The following is a 14274-nucleotide window of genomic DNA, read 5'->3' as shown; positions in this document are numbered from 1 at the left end:
ACACGCTTCGCAACAGCCGTCGTCTATCACCGAAGCAGTGCCGGGTGCAATGACGGCCTACAAAAGATAGAAATTCCCAGGTGAGGTGGTCGAAAGTCATCCGATGCCCTCTCTTACACCACATCTTTCTCTCACTATTTTTTCACTTCCAACTCCCGTGCTTTAAAGGTGCACGGAAACGGCCCCCAACAAGCCACTGATAAACGTGTTCAATGTGTAGAACACATCCTTTTGAGCATTAGCGAAAGTATAACTCCTTGGAACAAAGCCAGCGATTTATTATTCATTTTTAAAAACACTGTTTTTTGAAATTCGCGGGCAGAGAGAATGTCGCTTGGTGGTGTCGCATGGAACTATTTCCTTGTCCCGTGACGTCACGGGTCAGTTGACTGGCAAGGCTTGCTAGAAGCTGCCATTCCCTGCGGTCACTGCAACCATGACGTCACGGACACACTTCCGGTAGGTGCGAAAGTCGTCTGCTCGTGCGCTGCTCGCACTCTGTGCGGGCTGTTACACAGCTCGCCGCCCTTATTGTTTAGGTGGCCATTGCCCATTAAGTGCAACAACCGAAGCGACGCAGGGATCGGAAGAATGAAGCTGCATTTACAAATATGTTATTTATATAACGTGGTTTCAGGAGTATCGGAGTGTCGTCCGACGAGGTGTCAACAGCAAGGTCAAGCACCGCATGATGGCAGCACCTCCTCGACCGCCGTAAACATCGCCGCCGTGGCCCCTCCTCCCGCATACCGTTCGCGAACGACACGGTGGATCGTTAGCACCGATATCCGAAATAAAGCGTGCTAAAATTTGTTGGCGTCTGCAATACTGAGCCGAATATCAAGTAGCCCTCGTGAGGATCGCTGACCAGCAGCAAATTGCTGGTAAGAGCGATAGCCGTGATACAAGCTTGTTTCTGCTCAAGCCAGCTGCCGCTGGTGCATTTCGGCTGATCCGATCTGCTCGTACTAGCTCTGTGATTAATGCGTCGGCAGAGTTAATCCTATAATTATTTTACTATGGCAGGAGAGGAATCACTATAAGGCAGTTTCATAAGTAGACGATTTACGACAGCGTTGATCATGTTCCAAAGCGTCGACCGCCGCGGCTTCGAAGCGAAACAATTTAGGCCTAGCGACGAATAGGGACGGTCACGCACGGCGCCGTCGTTCGCCGCGCTCGCACGTTCCACCCCCGCGGTAATTGTGTAACGTACATCAGCCTGCTCGCGGCATCCCGTGCTGCAAGCGGTGCAAACTCGCGTACTTTCATAGCTAAGGCCGCGTATTTTTTGACGTTCTGCTCAGTAAGAAGCCGTTCAAACGATACTGTAGGCAAGACAAGGCTTCAGTACGCAGTCGCTGCGCTGTCGGCCGTAATCTAAGACGTCGGGCGGCACCATAATCTATACATCGATCTTTAAGCGTGATACAGTGGGCAAATGAATAACTTTGTGAAGCAGACCCACTCGTACGTTTCGCGCACTCGGGCGCCGACGAGCAGCTTCCGTCAACAGACGCCGTCATAACCTCGGGTAACGACGCAAACCGAGGTCGTCAAGTTCGGTTTGCGGTAACCGCGGTTAGTGGTGAAACAATGGTTTGGTGCGCCGTGTAACATAGGATAACCACGGGTTCGCGGTTACACTAACCGTCGCTGCGCGAACTGGCGAACTCCTCAGGCGTGTGCGAGCGAGTACGGGTTGGCGCGAGTACGCCAGCGAGCGAGCGCGCGGCAACTGAAGTTCGTCGTAGTGACGTATGTCTGGGCGGAGCTTTGAACTTGCTTGTATTCTTTATTTTTTTATGGCTCCATTTGGCGTACGAGTTGAGAGGGAAAATTGGAAGGGTCATTTTTAATCGCCGATATCTCTGGTGTTGCAGAAGCTAGATCGAAAATTTTTGCGGGAGAATGATGGGTGGTTCAATAACTATCAGTATTATGGCGTTGTTTACCCTTCTTTGTGACCCCTTTCAGGAGACCTTTAAGGTAGTTTCAAGGGACAGGAGTTGGAAGTGAAAAAATAATGCGATGAAGAGGTGTTGTAATGGAGGGCATCGGGTAGGTTCAAGGCCCCGCCGGGGTGGCGCAGTGGTCAGACGCCCGACTACTGGACCGGAGCACCCGGGTTCGAACCCGACCTCGGCGGCTGCGTTTCGATGGAAGCGAAACGAAGAGGCGTCCGTGTGCTGTGCGATGTCAGCGCACGTTAAAGATCCCCAGTTGGTCGAAATTACTCCGTAGCACTCCACTACGGCTCTCTTTATGTCTTTCAACTTTCACTCCCACCTTCCTTCCTTCCCTTACAGCGCGGTTTAGGTGTCCACAAAAAACAAGTGAGACAGTTACCGCGCCTTTCCCTTCCTATAAATAAGTTCAGTTTTAAGGTAGTTTCGAATGTCCATGAAGGAGAAGTGTGACATAGAGATGTGCCTTTCCTTTCCACTAAACAGAATCGACAATTTATCGCCACGATTAAAGTAACACCCCAGTTGTGATTATACCGACAAGAAATCCTCGGTAAGATTACGTCACACATCGTAATGCTCGACACCACAAAATATTTTCTGTGACTTAACCCCCATAAACCGCTCAGCTCCGGTATGATCCTCGAACCTTAGAGTGAACCCCATATTGTATTGCTAAGGCTACATACCAACATGATGAGCACGGAGACATTCGGAGCCCCGGGCAAATCGACAGAAGTTGCAGAATTTGAGTTGAGCTTATCGCGTTTAAACTAGAAATCTGAAAACGGCGTTTAAGGCACTATCGCGCGTGTTTTGAAGGTGAAGCTTGAGAGGCTACATCAAACTATCAATCCGTATACCACCTCGCTTCAAACACCTTCCGCACATAATTCCGCGTGGGACATTGTATACCGGGCTTACACTTATGAAACGAAGGCTGAGGTCCTGGCCGAGGTCGGCACTAGCAAGCACGATCTGCCCCATTGTTACAGCGTGCCGTATGATCAAGACACAGAACTCCGACGTCACGTTCACTCACACAGAGTTTCCCCGACATATGCGATAATTGGGGTTTACCTTAAAGGTCCTCATTGAATATGTGCCCGGGGGCGTGCTTCAAATTTCGCAAGTTGGGTCATAGAGCGGACGTCTGCCCACGGTCGATGAGGCCTCTCCAGCCGGCCAACCGCCTACCTGACAAGCCATGTACATGCATCGTATGCAAACACTCACACCCACCAGCACCAGAAGCTGCAAATACCGCTCCGTTCCTACCTACCAGCCCAAACTATCACAATACCCCACGAACACGGCCTCTGAGCCTGGTACTTTGACAAGCAGCAGTCCTCGATCCACGGCCAAGAACGAGCAACCCCCGAGAGACGACTCCTTCCCTCCACTGCAACGCAACAGTCCTCCAACTGCCATAAGCCAATAACCTTAGCCGCAGGAAACAAGAGAGTGCTTTATTCCCCCTCTACTTAGACGCAATGGGAGCAGAGGTTCATACGCCAACCACGCCGGGGTGGTGCAGTGGTAGGACGCCCGACTACTGTGCCGGAGTACCCGGGTTCGAACCCGACCTCGGCGGCTGCGTTTCGATGGAGGCGAAACGAAGAGGCGTCGTGTGCTGTGCGATGTCAGTGCACGTTAAAGACCCCCAGGTGGTCGAAATTACTCCGTAGACCTCCACTACGGCTCCTCTTTCTCTCTTTCCACTTTCACTCCCATCTTCCTCCCTTCCCTTATGTCGTGGTTGCGGTGTCCACAGAAAACAAGTGAGACAGTTACCGCGCCTTTCCCTTCCTATAAATAAATCAACTTTTTTAGGTACATACGCCACTTACTGACGACAAGCAACGTCGAGCTACCAACCTACAGGCCGGGAACGTGCCAGAGCTAGCCCAACAACTGTAAAAACAGCTACCTCAGTCTCGCAAACATCAAGGAGCCGGGAACCGCAAATGCGCAGTCCAAAAATAACGAACCGACTGCGGATTTCGCTCTTGCTGAGATCGACCGCAATGAGGAAATGGAAGCGGATCAAAACCGCCGTAACAAAAGAGACACCTGACCAATCCCCCTTCGTGGGTGTGTGGCATTTATCAAGATATAGAAGAATAAGGAAGCCACCTCTTTTCGTCGGCCAAATTGATATGACTTAGACAATAGTTACTAACAGAGGTTTCCAAATATAGAGCAACGACTCGCCATGGAGGAGGAAATTATCCAGAAATTAATACCAGAGCTTAACAAAGCAACCGACGTGATGGCCAATTTTCATACTAATTTCCCTATCTTAACTCGACACGCTGACCAGTAAGGTTACGCACTATTGTCCCTGGCTACGTGGCCATGGCATCTTCAAAGATACAGCCGTGTCCCTTGCCGGTACGATAACTGCAGATATCAGTGACCATTGGCCTATTTTTATGTTTTATCGTTCCCCCACGAGCGCAAACAAAAGTCGCCCTGATTTTATTACAATGCAATATATTTCAAACGAAGCTCTGTTATCTTTTGAGCAAGACATTGGCACATATGACTGGTCCTTTATATTTCTGAAAAGAAATGCAAACGATGCCTACTCGAGTTTCCTTGAAATTTTCGTAAAAATATATGCTGCGCACTTTCCCTTCAGAACTTTCCGTCCATCAAAAAATATAAAAAAGCAGTGGGTTACCACAGTTCACCTACGCATGATAAGAAAGAAAAATAAGCTCTTTCATGCATTTCTAAATGCGCGTACGCAGATGGCGCTCGAAAATTTCAAGGCTTCTCGAAATAAATTGAATTCTGAGCTTCGGCGTGCAAAGACGGCATATTTTGAACATATTTTCGCTGATATTACCAATTATCAACCAGAAGCCACTTGGAAAGCCATAAATAAGGCCCTTGGCCTTGGGAATAAGAACACCGCACCTGAGAAGATATTAGTTAATAATCGTGAACTTTCTGGTCAAGCTCTAGCTGATCACTTCAATCAAGTACTTATCGACAGCATAACGACGGATCATAGCCTCCCATTTTCACCCCCTGACATTAATAGTCCTATAAACAGTTTTGTTTGTCTCCCTGTCACAGAGGCAGAAGTCTCAAGAACATTCATGCAACTTAAGAATAGCCAAGCTCTTGACATAAATAATTTGCAAATCAAACCTGTAAAGTATGTATTACCGTCCATTGCTCCTGTTCTCACGTACATTTTCAATTTAATCATTGAGGATGGCGAGTTTCCTTACGAAATGAAAAAGTCTAAGAGTAACCGTCATACACAAAGGCGGCGACAAAAATGACACTAAAAATTACAGACCAATATCTGTTATACCAATATTCTCAAAAGGGTTCGAAAAAATTTTATCCGTAAGGTTGACAGAATTTTTTGACCAGATGAAGCTTTTTTCTGATGCCCAGTTTGGTTTTAGAAATGGGCGCTCGACAGAGCATGCTCTGCTGATTCTCAAAGAGAAGATCTTGGAGAATATTGAAAATAAGTTGCTTACTCTTGGTCTATTTATTGACTTTTCCAAGGCATTTGATTCACTCAGTCATGATATCCTTTTAGATAAATTATTTTTGTATGGAATTCGAGAAACACCTTTAAACCTTATCAGATCTTACCTTCGAGACAGAAGTCAGTGCGTACACTTGGGTAACAGACAGTCCTCTTTTTTACCCATTGCAACTGGAGTTCCACAGGGTAGTATTTTAGGGCCGTTTCTTTTTAATGTATATATTAATGACATTGTGACGACTGGGTTAGAGGGAAAATTTATTATTTATGCTGATGATAGTAGCATTCTTTTATCTGGCCCAGAAGAAAACAGTCTTGCAACACAATGTAACGACTTGCTCGAAAGATTGGTTTTCTGGTTAAAGAATAACCGATTGAAAATTAATCCGGCAAAAACAAAAGTAATTATTTTTCGGCCGAGAAATAAAGTAGTACGCCTGGCTACCACTCTTCACTGTGATGGTGAAGAAATTTCAGTTGTAAAAGAACATAAGATTCTAGGAGTGACGTTTTCCGATTCATTAACATGGGACTCGCACATCACCAATATCTGCGCAAAACTCAGTAAAACAACCGGGGCCTTATCTCGCTGCCGCTCATTACTTCCAGTGCACACTAAACTTCAAATATATCAGGCGCTGTTCTTCTCATACATTAACTATTGCAGTTTGGTGTGGTTGACAACAACTAAAGGCAACACTAAGAAGGTTTACATGTTGCAAAAGAAGATTGTGAGCATTATAGCTAACACTGACAACTTCTCTTCAACTGAACAGTATTTTCCTCAATACAATATAGTCCCGATACAAAACATTTATGAATTTCGTATGCTGCGCTCATTTTATTTATCATCACCCGCTTTCAGGCAGTTCATTACGTCTATCGCATCCTTACAACATTATCAAAGCAATGCCTCTACACGCAGCACTGATATTTGGCTGATTCCACGCTTCCGCACCAATTACAAACTACAGTCTTTGAAACATAATCTTCCACAAATTCTCAATAAGTATAATGAATTTAGCAGCCCCAACCTCAACCGATTACGGCAGTATTTTTTATCCCATTAGATTTTAGTGGGTGATATATCCTGCTATCCTGATTTTCAGAAGCCGTTATTTATGAAAATGTACTTGTTTCCTGTAGGTTTCCCTTTAGAAGCACTATTTGTATTGCATCTTCAGATGTTTTTTTTCTCTCTCTCGCATCTATTCTTTGAATGACGTCATTGCTGTTTTGTTCAAACATGTATCTATTTTGTCCTATCATAGTTGATATTTTCACATGTACAAATCTGTACCATGAATTTTGTGTATTTTATTTTTCATTGTACTGTCCTATGCATGGTAGGCCACCATGCCCTGCCTTGTACATTCGGGCACCTGGGCCTTGTCTAGCTGACATGACAGCTTTTAGCCCAGGTGACCCTTCAGAAGCTTTCTGAAAAAATAAAATTGAATTGAATTGAATTGAAATACAAGCTGTTAGCCTGCTGCCGATACTACTTCTCCCGCCTACCAAATGGTGCTTCCGTACGTCAGTCCGCAAGCAACATTTTTTAACCCTGTATATTGCAACCTGCTGAAACGAGACCTTACCCGATGCGGGATGACTAGTGCCGCTTTTATACTATTACAATACAACTGCAGAGAATTCAAACCCTAGCGTAAAGCTCCTGAATATGCAGCTTGAATGAGCAGTTCATAGCACATCAAGAGATGAATAAAGAGGTAAAGCTTGCAGGATATGCAGCATCCACCAAACAGTGTGTTGTCTGGGTGCCCTGAGCATTGTCAAGCTGCTGCGGTGCAGCTTTTTCTCCCGTCCCCCTTTTTCGCCATGTATCCCTTCCTTGGTGAAAAGAAGATGTGCGTGAAAAAAAAATCAGAAAGTGTCAGCTGAGTACCGGCCTATAACAGCTAGACTTGTACACCACAATCTAGCTGCGAACCAACTAGAACTGGAAACGCCGAAGGTGTCCCGTATCATCTTATACAAATCTTTCCGAACAAACGTGCACAATCTCCCATCTAAACGCCGCAGGTGTCCATACCATTTCATACAAATATCTCCGAACAAACGCTCACAATCTCCCATCTGCATTCCCTACGTATACAGTCCACAGAAAGACAAATGTAAGAAATCAGCTACCCTCTCCAATATGACTCATATAGGAATCCTGCACGTGTAACTTCGATGCGACATGCGTGCCATTTTCGTTAGCAAGCGCGTCACAATCAGGATGGCAGGAGCAGTCTGACAGCGCCTGCAGTAGTGTGCTGTGCCTTGCGCGTCGTAGTGAATGAGGTCCACGCCTCTTTGTCGATCACCATGGAGGAAAGAAAAACTTAGCAGAGGCCTTGACGTCACTTTTTTTGAAGCCGGCATGACCACACCACGACCGGACGCTGCTCTGTATCTCGTTCTCTTTTAATAATAACTGATTGATTTATATGACGGGAAAGGCGCGGTAACTGTCTCATTTGTTTTATATAAAACAAATATGCGAAAGGGACGTTTCTTGGCATCTGTCTCGTTGCTGCACATACTTGACGTATTACAAAGGAGCTGTATCTTCTTTCACTTCAGGCGCGTAGCAGAGTATGCGGCCTAATTGGTTTTATGTTTACTTCCCAGCGAAGATCGCGCGGATTGGGCGCCTTCGGTGAAATTTAAGATATACAGCAGCCGTTTCGACAGAAATGCGAACTCTAACGAAGTAGGTCACCCATTAAGGCGAACGTCTTTTATGGCTCAACAATCGCCGACATGTTCATCCGTGCGTACACGATAGTTGTCAACTTCGGAATGATTAGGATAGTTTCAGTACTGATAGTTAACCAATTATGTGGTAGTGGTTGTGTGAACATTAGTTAATGATAATTAGCTTTTAGGCAATGAATCCGGATTAGTTACAACAATTAGTGCATTGAGCCATGAAATAAAAATTGTTGAATACAAGAATGGTGATTTTTAAGAGTTTAAGCACTTACTATTTTCCTTTGCACATTTCGCGTCTGTCCGATACACCAGGTGGTCGAATTGCTGCAGCAGGTTTGTCTAAGACCCCAATTTCGTGGCGATTTCCTCACAAAATTGGGGTCTGTATAACGCACGATTAGGGTAGCCACATTGGTTTGTCTATGGGTAGGTTGTGACATCATCGCGTAACAGGTAGACCATGGGCAGCTGTGTTGTAATGTCATCGCGTATCGACGTTATGTACACTACATAACTAGTTGTGACGTCATCACAGGGTTCTTCATCACCGCAATGGCAGAAGTGAAGAGTGGTACATTGGAACGAGAATCGACTACGGCGTATACGTGACCAGAAACAGTCACTATAAGACTTGCAATCTGCAGAAAAAAAATTCCGAGAGTACTTTGAAATCTACACTGTAGAAATGGGAAAGCCGGAGCGTTGCTACTTCGTACGGTGCACAATGTTTGTTCTCATCATCATTATCAACTGAATGCACCGTCACTGTCATTGCTAATCTCATCATTCTCAATATCCCTAACTACAGCGTCATTGACATCGCTACTAGTGCCATCATTGTAGAGGCGGAGAATTATGATGTACGTTTCACGATATAACATAGACTTATTTCCACAGAGCACGGATAAAGAAAAATTGCGCTCCATGGAGGGCTACAGGCCAACCACGGGCAAATGTGGACTAGAAAAATTTTGCGAAAGTTTTATTCAATCGTTTGCAACATTCGATGACGGTTCTCATTGCCCCTCATCAGACGTGTGGCTTGAGGGGCTGCTTCATACAAAATAACACACATACTGCACGCAAAATTCTCGAATCTTTCTCTGGTTCTTATCAGCAACTTGCTCTGTTCTAGATTGACCTTCCAAAGGCCTTTGATCGTGACCGGCACTCGTTCCAGTTTTCTGTTCTCTAGCGTGCCAACGTGGCATCATATGTACTTAAAGGGGTTGGACTTCGTTACAACTGGTCCACTCGCTTGATTGTTAATGGTCTCCTCTGAGAGCCTGGGCCAATTCAATTATCAGTGAAGCAAGGTTGTCCTATGTTACCGCCACTCTTCGCCCTCTATCTAGGACCACTTTGTTTGACTGTTGACCTACCAGTCACAGCCCTGTAGGGCCAGGAAAGGCTACCCTTCACCACCAGGTGGGGTTGGTTGGTTGGTTCATAGGAAGGGAAAGGCGCAGTATTTGTCACACTTGCTCTGTGGACACCTGAACCGCGCCGTAAGGGAAGGGATGAAGGGGGGAGTGAAAGTGGATAGAGAGAAAGGGGGGCCGTAGTGGAGGGCTACGGAATAATTTCGACCACCTGGGGATCTTTAACGTGCGCTGACATCGCACAGCACACGGACGCCACTTCGTTTCGCCTCCATCGAAACGCAGCCGCCGAGGCCGGGATTCGATCCCGGGAACTCCGGCACAGTAGTCGGGCGTCTTACCACTGCACCACCCCGGCGGGGCCCACCAGGTGGGGCAAAGCTGTTTTTGTGACTAGGGCCTCAGTGTGGCTGTTCCTAGCCCTGATGGCGTTGCTAGCTGGCGTTTCTGAGGGTGAGAAACTGCACTCCCGCCTGATGTTTCGGAATGTGGAGAGGAGGTGAACACTGAGCATAACAATGCGTGTTCGCTGACTTATCTGTTGGAGATGGTGAAGGGTAGCAGTTCCTGGCTCTACGGGGCTCGGACGGTAGGTCAACGCCGCTTGCGGCGGGGGCTTGCCAACCACCAAATATCTGTTGCAGGCAGTAATTGCACCCGCCACTGCTTCGGTGGTGGACGACGGCTGTTGTTGCGGTGCGCGTCTTTCTCTCCCTCTTCGTTTTCCTTTCTTCTCTATTTTCTCTCCTGTCCGCACGAGGCAGCGGAGGTGGCTCGTGTGGACATTCCGAAACATCTGGTGAAAGGGCAGCTTCTCCCCCTCCGCAACGCCAGCATCACCACACGGCAGCGTCGCAGCTGTAGCTGCAGCGCGGCGTGGCTACCGACCGGGTTTGCCCGTTGTCTTGAAGTGGGGCTCCATCTGCGTTCGCTTTAAAGGTCAAACGTGGCTACCGGCTGGGTTTACGCGACGGGCTGAAACGTGGCGTAATATTGCTTTCGCAATAAAACAAAAGTCAGCGTTTTCATAGAACGAACTCCAAGACATCGTAATTTCTCGCCCAACTGAAAAACAAACAAAAAATTAATTATTCTCACCTGGTATGCTAAAACTGGCAAAGGCCTCTATTGGAATTGTCTCGTTCTGTTCTTTGAGAATAACAATGCCGCGAGCTTGAGGCCGCTGGCGCGCGCGGCTAGGCAAAGCGTGAAGACTCGCTGGGAAAATCCAGTGTTTGCGATCTAGATGGTGCATTTTGCCGACCACGTTGTTTGTCCTGTTGGCCAGGTTGTCTATTCGGACCATCGTTTGATCTAGATTGGCGATGTTGAATAATATGTAGTCGTCTCGCCATCCAATAGAATTTGCGGCAGACTGAAAAACATTTTCTGCATTCGAAATTGCTTCATGTGCCTGCTGCTCTCGTTCTAGAACGGCGCATTGACATGCCAAACCGCTGCTTCCACCTTCATATGTAGTGGCTGGAAGCTACAGTTTCTCAACTGCATGCTATTCTGCTATTCTACCGTTTGCTATTCTGACAGCCTGTTCAGACAGAAGCCGGTTGCTGACGGCACGCCCTGCTGTTCTTTCGCGCTCGAAGAACTCGAAGAGCGCATCGTCGACCATTTCACTAGATAACGGCGAGCCGTTACTCAACTTTCTTCGAAGTTTTCCTTTTCAGCAGTTTTAATATAGTAATAATAATTGTTTCGCAGGAAAGGAAAGGCGCATATCTTTCACACTTGTTTCTGGGGACACCTGAACAGCGCCGTAAGAAAAAGGAGGAAGGGGGAAGTGAAAATGGATAGAAGGAGGAGCCATAGTCTTCCACTACGGCTCGTCCTTCTCTCTATCGACTTTCACTTGCGGCAACTCGAAATTATGGAGGAACAGGTAGCTGGTATCCTAGCGCTAATGGGGCTGGGATAGGTGGGCCACCGCAGCCTGCGACGGAGGCTAGCCTGCCACCGATTTTTTGTGTTGTACGCCGCCATTGCACCCGGTGATGGACAGCAGCTGTTGCGCAGCGCGTCTTTCTCTCCATCTTGTTTTGCTGTCTCCTCTTTTTTTCTCCTCTGTCCTAGAGGCGTCCGTGTGCTGTGCGATGTCAGCGCACGTTAAAGATCCCCAGGTGGTCGAAATTACTCCGTAGCCCTCCACTACGTCTCATCCTTCTCTCTTTCCACTTTCACTCCCATATTCCTTCCTTCCCTTACGGCACGGTTGCGGTGTCCACAGAAAACAAGTGAGACAGCTACCGCGCCTTTCCCTTCCTATGAATAAATCAGTTCTCCTCTGTCCGCTCGAGGCAGCGGAGGTGGCTCAGCTACAGAGCCAGTAGCAAGCCCGTTCATTTTCTTTTTTTTCTTCCTAAATCCCCAACAGCAAATTCTTGTCCCATTTCCGTATCCGTTTCCGGTCGGGCTTAAAGTACGGTGGTGACGAGATGTTCTGTGCACGTTGTTGTAGCTGTAGGAAGAAGGAAAAAAAATGAACGGGCCTGCTACTGGCTCTGTAGCTGAGCCACTTCAGCTGCCTCGTTGTTGTTGTGGCTGTACGAAGAAGGAAAAGAAAATGCACGGGCCTGCTACTGGCTCTGTAGCTGAGCCACATCCACTGCCTCGTGCAGACAGAAGAGAAAATAGAGAAGAAAAGAGGGAGACAAAGACGCGCGTGGCAACCACAGCCATCGTACACCACCGAAGCGGTGGCGGGTGTAACGACGGCCTACAACAGATAAAAATTCGGTGGCAGGCAAGCCCCCGTCGGAAGCTGCGGGGATCTACCTGTCTCAGCCCCATCAGGGGAGTCTGATTTGTCTGATTTATTTATAGGAAGGGAAAGGCGCGGTAACTGTCTCACTTGTTTTCTGTGCACACCGCAACCGCGCCGTAAGGGAAGAGAGAAAGATTGGAGTGAAAGTGGAAAGAGAGAAAGAGGAGCCGTAGTGGAGGGCTACGGAGTAATTTCGACCACCTGGGGATCTTTAACGTGCGCTGACATCGCACAGCACACAGACGCCTCTTCATTTCGTCTCCATCGAAATACAGCCGCGGAGGTCGGGTTCGAACCCGGGTACTCCGGCACAGTAGTCGGTCGTCGTACCATTGCACCACCCCGGCGGGGCTATCAGGGCAGTACTTGAGGACAGAAGTGAGAAAATAGAGAAGAGGGAAAAAGAAGGAGGAGAGAAAAACGCGCACCGCAACAGCCGTTGTCCACCACCTAAGCGGTGTCGGGTGAAATGACGGCTTAAAGAGATAAAAATTTGTTTGTCCGCTAGCCCTCACCGCAAGCGGCGTTCACCTACCGTCTTGGCCCCGTAGGGCCAGGAACAGCCACCCTTCCCCTTTCAGCGTTCTAGATGTCATTGTATAACCTCATTTTTCTTTGCCACTGTGTAGGAATGCATTACAAGCGTGACAACGTCAAAGCAAATCATATGGATGGCTACTCAAAAATCTACCTTTATTAACGCCATATCATTTCATGCGAGCTCCATACGCGAGGCAGAGGAAGTAGCTATCGTATTGGCCATCGTGGATTCCGAAACCAAAGCTATTCTAAGCGACCCAAAGAGCGCCATTCAAAATTTCCCCTAATTCTTTAAGCGCGCTCGCAACGCGAACTCTATTCAACCGATCTCTCAATTTTAGCAACAATCTCGTATGGATTCCTGCTCACGTGGGTAACTCCGGAAACGAAGGGGTCGACCGTTTAGACCGAGCCCTAACCAACGGGAGACGGGAGATCTATCAGCAACGGATGCGCCCGACGAGGCGCCGCGCACATACGCGGATATTACAAACTTTTATTTGGAGCTAAGATGCACTTACCGGGCCCTCACCACGAACTTACCCATTCTTAGCCCTTAACGATCATATTTATTTACAAACGGAGAACACAGTCCTGCATAAAGGCACTGTGATGACGGGACGCAGGCCACCCAATACCATATACTTGGGAATGCGCCAGTAATCCATCTGCAAGGACACTTTTGCCACCTCCCCCAGCGGAGCAAGGGGACAAGCTGTTGGCCATCTCAAGAAAAACAATGCAACGGCCCTCGTCGAGCGAGCTCAAGAGGTCGCCCCCAACTGCAGGTCATCCTGAACTCGCCCCAGCCCGAACTAATTATGTGCAGTTTGTAGCAATAAAATTTGTTACAACCACCAAGTCGGAAATAGGATCTGCCTAGGAGGGAAGGATGAGAAAGGAATAAGACCGGGCAATAAAAGTAATCCCCAAGGTTCTGCCTTATCACCAGCACTCTGAAACATTGCAATCATTGGCCTATCGGAAAAAGTGGCAGGTATCGGACTCAATCACAAATTATACGCGGACGACATCATCCTCTGGGTTACCAGAAGCAGTAGTGTGCACATCAAAAACACCATCCAAACAGCGATCGACGAAATGGAGTTGTACCTAAACGAAATAGAACTCAAATGACCAAATGCTCTTTTTGTCGTCCTACAAAATAGACAAAGAAAGCCCCAGAAGCTGGTTAACACCAATGGTACTGTAGGGCAAAATATCCTGTGTAGAAACGATTAGCGTGTTGGTCTTCGGATGCAGCCAAACAGTAAGAACATCAAAACTATACAAAACCCGAATTGACTGTAGGGCAGACGTGTATGCTAATCAAGAAAATAGCAAACAAAGACGCGGGAATGAAAAAGA

This window comes from Amblyomma maculatum, chromosome 10 (assembly GCF_055883805.1).
Source record: "Amblyomma maculatum isolate TAMU_Amacu chromosome 10, ASM5588380v1, whole genome shotgun sequence".
NCBI classification, from domain to species: domain Eukaryota; kingdom Metazoa; phylum Arthropoda; class Arachnida; order Ixodida; family Ixodidae; genus Amblyomma; species Amblyomma maculatum.
The sequence above is the reverse complement of the archived record's forward strand: the minus strand, read 5'-3'. Positions refer to the sequence as shown.